This window comes from Hypanus sabinus, chromosome 26 (genome assembly GCF_030144855.1).
Source record: "Hypanus sabinus isolate sHypSab1 chromosome 26, sHypSab1.hap1, whole genome shotgun sequence".
Lineage (NCBI taxonomy): Eukaryota > Metazoa > Chordata > Chondrichthyes > Myliobatiformes > Dasyatidae > Hypanus > Hypanus sabinus.
In genome coordinates this window covers 27,418,481-27,426,035 of record NC_082731.1, presented here as the reverse complement: position 1 = coordinate 27,426,035, position 7,555 = coordinate 27,418,481, and positions in this window count along the sequence as shown.

Genomic DNA, 7,555 nt, shown 5'->3' with positions numbered 1-7,555 from the left:
TCACTCACACACAAACTCTCTCACTCACACACTCTCACTCACACACACACACTCACTCTCACTCACACACACACTCTCACTCACACACACACTCTCACACATTCACACACTCACTCTCACTCACACACACACTATCTCACTCACACACACACTCTCTAACACACACTCACTCTCACTCACAAACACACACTCACTCTCTCTCACACACAGTCACTCTCAGTCACACAAACACACACTCACTCTCTCTCACACACACACACTCTCACTCACACACACACTCACTCACACTCACACACACATTCTCACACACACACTCTCACACATTCACACACACTCTCACTCACTCACAAACACACACACTATCTCACTCACACTCACTCACTCTCACTCAGTCACACACACATTCTCTCACACACACATTCACTCACACATACACTCGCTCTCACTCACACACTCTCACTCACACACACACTCACAAGCACACACACTCTCTCACTCACACACACACTCACTCTCACTCATTCACACATACACTCACAAACACGCACACTCTCTCACTCACATACATACTCTCACACACACTCACTCTCACTCTCACACAGACACACTCACACATTCACACACTCTCACTCTCTCACACACACACTCACATACACACTCACTCTCACTCACTCACACACTCTCACTCTCACACACACTCACTCACTCACACACACACACTCACACACACACTCACTCACACACACTCAATCTCTCTCACTCAGACACACACTCACTCACTCTCACACACACACTCACTCTCTCTCTCACACACACATGCTCACACTCACTCATTCAGACACACACTCTCACACACTCACACTCTCACTCACACACACACTCTCTCTCACTCACACACACTCACTCTCTCACACACACGCTCACTCTCACTCACTCACTCAGACACACACTCTCACACACTCACACACACTCACTCTCACACACACTCTCTCTCACTCACTCACACACACTCTCACACACTCAAACTCTTACTCACACACACACTCACAAACACACACACTCTCACTCACACTCACACTCTCTCACTCACACACACACACACGCTCACTCTCACTCACTCTCTCAGACGCACACACTCTCATTCTCTCACTCACACACACACTCACACACTTTCACTCACACATACACACACACACACACACTCTTACTCAGACACACACACACACTCTCACTCACACACACACTCACAAACACACACTCTCTCACTCTCACACACACACTCACTCTCACTCATTCACACACACGTTCACACACCTCATGCAAATGGCAACAAAAAAATGAACGAAAACACAAAATGGAAAGGCATATTTCAGTATAGTTCAGTTCTGTGTTCATTATCTCTAGGGCTCCCCAATTCAAAAATTGCCCAATAGTAACTAAAAAGAGTGAGCATAACTCGAACTAGATACTAGAACGCACCATAATTTGTGGTGAATCTGTGGAATTTGTTGCCATGGGCGGCAGTGGAGGCCAAGTCATTGGGTGTATTTAAAGTGGAGATTGATAGGTATCTGTGTAGGCAGGGCATAAAAGGTTATGGTGAGAAGGCAGGGGAGTGGATCTAAATGGGAGAATGGATCAGCTCCTGATAAAATGGTGGAGCAGACTCGATGGGCCAAATGGCTGACATCTGCTCCTTTGTCTTAAGGTTTTATGGTTTTATAAACCTGAATTAGATTCCAAATCTACAATCCGTGTTGATTAAATCCTGCCTGCTCTGGCACCATCTCCTGACAGCATTAAGTGAGGGGGGAAGAGAGTGGGGAGAGAGAGAAAGGGGTGGGGAGAGAGAGAGAGAGAGACCACTTGAATGAAAGGACTTTCACTCGCGAGCAGCCGGCCTCCACGGTTGTAGCCCCTTGGAACCCTCTTGCAAAGCACCAGATCGGCCCGAAAGCAAGCCACCAGAATGGAGGTAACAGGCTCTAATAGTAGCAGAACCATATCTGAAATAAAAAGCAGGTGTAAAAGAAGTGAAAAGAATTGCTTTGTGACCCATCTTCAGGACGTCATCTTTGATAGCGTTGTTTGCTGGCGCTATCTTCTTCCAGTTCCAATTTCCAGAAGCTGGAGAAATTGTGCTCATGTCGTCAGGTTGGGGGCTACCCAGATGGAATATGAGGTCACAGATGCAGATGCTGGAAATTCAAGCAACACACTCAAAATGCTGGAGGAACTCAGCAAGCCAGGCAGCACATATGGAAAAGAGTGCAGTCAATGTTTTGGGCCAAGACCCTTTCTCAGGACTGCTGTTGAAGAGTCTCAACCTGAAACATCAACTGTTTACTCTTTTCCATAGATGCTGCCTGGCCTGCTGAGTCCCTCCAGCACTTTCAGTGTGCTGCCTGGATTATGAGATGTTGCCCCTCCAACACAGCAGTGTGCACTGAAAGAATTTGTCGATGCACAGTTTTATAGCAGTGTTGATAATGTTCTAATTTGTTCAGTTTTCATTTTCATACATAAGTTCTAAATCAGTTAAATGGGAGTTTTATTTATAACTTTTTAACCATTTCCATGAAACTTCAACTATTTGAGGCAGTTACTTAGCTGGGCCAAAACATACTGGTCCTGATGCTCATCAATTAACTGGAATCAACTGTATTTAGCAGAACGCCTCTGACACCCAGTGGCTGTGGGTTATTAGTACAAGGAACCAAATACTTTCCATCAAACTGACCTCAGCGCACATTGGTGCCTGGGCTACAACAGGCAAAATTCAAGCATCGCCAAAGCAGATAAAAACTGCATATGTTACAAATAAATGTTTGGAAAATGGCGGGAAACCAAAGCACACTGGAAGATCAGGAGCAATCACAGGGAGTGTGTGCAAACTCCACACAGACAGCACCTTCCTGTTTTGAGGACCAAACAGAAAGGACAGTCTTCAACACCATTTCCATGTGGCAGTATTGGCAAACTGCCTCCAAAGTTCTGGGGTCTATTTTAGTCGATACATCCTGTGAAGGTGCCTCCAAAAAGTGGTGTCCATTATCAAGGACCTCCATCACTCAGGACGAGCTCTCTTCTCATTGTTACCATCAGGAAGGAGATACAGAAACTGGAAGACACACACTCAGCGATTCAGGAACAGCTTCTTCCCCTCTGCCATCAGGAAGGAGGTACAGGAGCCTGAAGACACACACTCAGCGATTCAGGAACAGCTTCTTCCCCTCTGCCATCAGGAAGGAGGTACAGAAGCCTGAAGACACACACTCAGCGATTCAGGAACAGCTTCCTCCCCTCTGCCATCAGGAAGGAGGTACAGGAGCCTGAAGACACACACTCAGCGATTTAGGAACAGCTTCTTCCCCTCTGCCATCAGGAAGGAGGTACAGGAGCCTGAAGACACACACTCAGCGATTCAGGAACAGCTTCTTCCCCTCTGCCATCAGGAAGGAGGTACAGGAGCCTGAAGACACACACTCAGCGATTCAGGAACAGCTTCTTCCCCTCTGCCATCAGGAAGGAGGTACAGGAGCCTGAAGACACACACTCAGCGATTCAGGAACAGCTTCTTCCCCTCTGCCATCAGGAAGGAGGTACAGAAGCCTGAAGACACACACTCAGCGATTCAGGAACAGCTTCCTCCCCTCTGCCATCAGGAAGGAGGTACAGGAGCCTGAAGACACACACTCAGCGATTTAGGAACAGCTTCTTCCCCTCTGCCATCAGGAAGGAGGTACAGGAGCCTGAAGACACACACTCAGCGATTCAGGAACAGCTTCTTCCCCTCTGCCATCAGGAAGGAGGTACAGAAGCCTGAAGACACACACTCAGCGATTCAGGAACAGCTTCCTCCCCTCTGCCATCAGGAAGGAGGTACAGGAGCCTGAAGACACACACTCAGCGATTCAGGAACAGCTTCTTCCCCTCTGCCATCAGGAAGGAGATACAGAAGCCTGAAGACACACACTCAGCGATTCAGGAACAGCTTCTTCCCCTCTGCCATCAGGAAGGAGGTACAGGAGCCTGAAGACACACACTCTCCGGTTCAGGAACGGCTTCTTCCCCTCTGCCATCAGGAAGGAGATACAGAAGCCTGAAGACACACACTCAGCGATTCAGGAACGGCTTCTTCCCCTCTGCCATCAGATTCCTGTATGGAAATTGAACCCATGAGTACTACCTCACTACTTTGTTAAATTTCCTTTTTTTTTGCACTACTTGTTTAATTATATTATATTACCATTATATTGTTAGTGTCGCTAACATAAGTAATGAAATTTGTTAAGTTTGCAGAAGCAGTACAATGGTGCTAGAGAGAAAACTAAATTAGGAAACACTGTGGGCAGTTTTTCTCTCTATGACCATTGCATTGCTGCTGCAAACTTAACAAACTTCATGACTTGTGCTGGTGATGTTAAACTGCATATGTAATAAAATTTCATGTAATACAGGGACAGGCAGGTAAATTGTCCCAGGATTAGTCTAGGATTAAATTGGGAGTTACTGAGCAACATGGATCGAAGGACAAAAAGGGCCTGTTCTACACTGTATCTCAATAAATAAATAAATGTTTGGGAAATGGCAGGGATCAGGAGAAATCACAGGGACAATGTGCAAACTCCACACAGAAGAGCACCTTTTTGGTCTGAGGACCAAGCAGATCACCCATCAGAAAGGATAGTCTTCGACACCATTTCCACACGACAGTACAGTATTGCCAAACTTCCTCGGAAAGGCTTGGGCCTATTCTTTTAGTCCATACACCCCATGAAGGTACCTCAGAAAGGCAGCGTCCATCATTAAGGACCTCCACCACCCAGGATATGCCCTCTTCTCATTCCCACCATCAGGGAGGAGGGACAGAAGCCTGATGTCACACACACCCAATGATTCTTCCCCTCTGCCATCTTATTTTTGAATGGACATTGAACCCTTGAACACAAACGCACTACTTTTTAATTTCCTTTTATTTCCTGCTACTTATTTAATTTAATTATTAAATATATGGATACTGTCATTCACAGTTTTATTTTCTCTATTATTATGTATTGTGTTGTACTGTGAGCACAAAGTTAGCAAATTTCACAACGTATGCCGATGATATTAAACCTGATTCTGACTTTGAACTGCGGTGTTTCCATCCTGTGCTCAGGGACAATTAGAGATGGACAAGGACATCACTGGTCTTGGTGATGATGACAAAGTCTGGTGCTGAGGAAACCTTTAAAAGTCACTGGAATCCCATGGCCACTGGCTGTCCATGCAATTCCTCTGAATTCAGGAGTCTCCTGCTGCAGTGGAGCCGATTCCCAGGACGACAGGGTAATTCCTGAACCTGCAACCCACAGAACCTCTGTCACTCCAGCCTCAGGCAGTGAGCTACTGTACACAGACTATGTTTCTGTATATGCCGTTCAGAGTCCGCACTCAAATTCAGCTTCACTGAAATACCTGAATTTTCATGCAGCAACCATTCCCAAAACATAGGTCCGCTCTCCACTTGTCCTGCTACACAATTACAACACTGAACAGTGAAGGTTTATGCTGAGACTTTGGAAAACATGCAGCATTTTCCAGACCTCAGGAGCCTCCTCGGAGAACTCTGAATCTGTGTTTGAGGATCTGGGCCTCCAACGTGTCTCAAAGCTCGTCTTCTAGCAGGTGGCGACGATCTGCCCCGATGTACATTCCCGAGACACCAAGTACACAGAGTGGCATCTCATTGGAGAGGTACCACCAGTGTGGTCCCTGAAAAGCCCTTCAAATTCACAAACAGATTCAAGTACATTTATTATCAAAGAATGTTTAAATTATACAACCTTGAGGCTTACTTGCTCACAGGTAGCCACAGAGCAAGAAACCCGAAAGAGCCCAATTCAAGAATAAGAATAAAAAGAAAAGACCAACACCTGACGTGCAAGAGGCAGAAGAAAAAGAGGAATCATGTAACAGCATTCCAAATTAAAACTGAGGCCTCAGATCCCAACCCTGGAGCAGGCTAGAGTAAGCCCAAAGCCTCACTTCTCAGTCCAACATATTAGCAGCACAGAGCACTGCAGCCAGGGCAGTCTTCATAGCCTCAGTGCCATGGAGATGGCCATCGCGGAGAATGGGGGAAATCAGCTCTCGTCCCCACACTCTTTATCTGGCCCAGTGTTTAACAGTGGAACAGTGAAAGGCTCCGGTGTCTCAGAGAGAGGCAAGAAGATCGCAGGGAGCGAGTGAAATTGGCTCTTGCCCCTGATCTGGGCCGGCATTTAAATTGGGAAAGTGAACCAGCTCAGCGTCCTCTCCCCAGGCCCACAGCTGAATCCAATAAGAGCAATGAGATTCTAAGGGCTGCAGTGGCCGTCCGTTCTATTTGCTTACACCAGACTCACTGCGAGGGAGCTCAGAGTGAGTATTTGCAAGTGGTTATAAGGGGTACAGAGGAAGTGGTTTAAGAACATTCTCAAACCCCTAAAATGTGTATCACCCCGCCTCACCCCACCCAGCGTGGGAATCGCTGCTCTTGGTCAATCTCTGTAGAGCAGCAGCGTTTGGGAGGCAAAAGAAACCTGGAAAAGCCCAGCGTAAGTGGTGATCCTGTCAGAGTCCAGAGAAGGAATGACATGGGAAGACCAGGGAATGGTAGCATAGATTGTTAATGGGAAGTCGTTGATATAGGGCAAGGATCAGCCAGAGAATCCGGGATGAAGAGGTTAACTGGGATCCTGCTACAGGGTGCAAGGGTGACTGGGTGTATGGTGTCCTGGACAGGATGTCCCCCCCCCCCCATCAGTAGTGCCCACTACAAGCCTGGAGGTAGCCAGGGCAACTGTTCATCCAGCCCATGCCCGGGGCTCTTTGTGCTGAGCGCTCGGTATGCCACTGGAGGAGTAGGGTTGGTTTCCAGAGGGCGCTGAAGAGTGGCTCCTGCTTCCGCTTCTCCTGAGCTGCCCTAGGGGACCTGGTCATAGAGTCGGAGAGCACTTCAGCCCACCTAGTCCGTTCTGAATTATTCTGCCCAGTTCCATTGCTTCACACCTGAGCCATAGCCCTGCATGCCCCTCCTATGCACATACTATCCAAACCACTCTTAAATGTCACGATTGACCCCACATCCACCACTGCTGCTGGCAGCTTTTCCCACACTCGCACCACCCTCAGGGTGAAGAAGCTCCCCTTTCACCTTTCACCCTTAACCTATGACCTCTCGTGCTCATCTCACCCAAGCTCAGTGGAAAAAGCCTGCTTGCATTTCCCTATCTATTCCCTTCATAATTTTGCCTGTTTCTATCAATTCACCTCATTCTGCAAAGCTTGAGGGAATAAAGTCCTAACCTATTCCATCTTTCAGTGACTCAGTGATCCCGGGTGACCTGCGCTCCTGATATTCAGATCTCACATGGTGGGTTGAAGTCGGGGGGGTCAAGTTACATGAAGTGCCAGGGTTCAGCAGGCATGTGTTTAACCGAGTGAAGGGACTCAGGATAGGATGGATGGTAAAAATGTAAAGTTAGCGTGCAGACTGTCAGGGAGGGCGGTCAGATCACAGGACGAAATT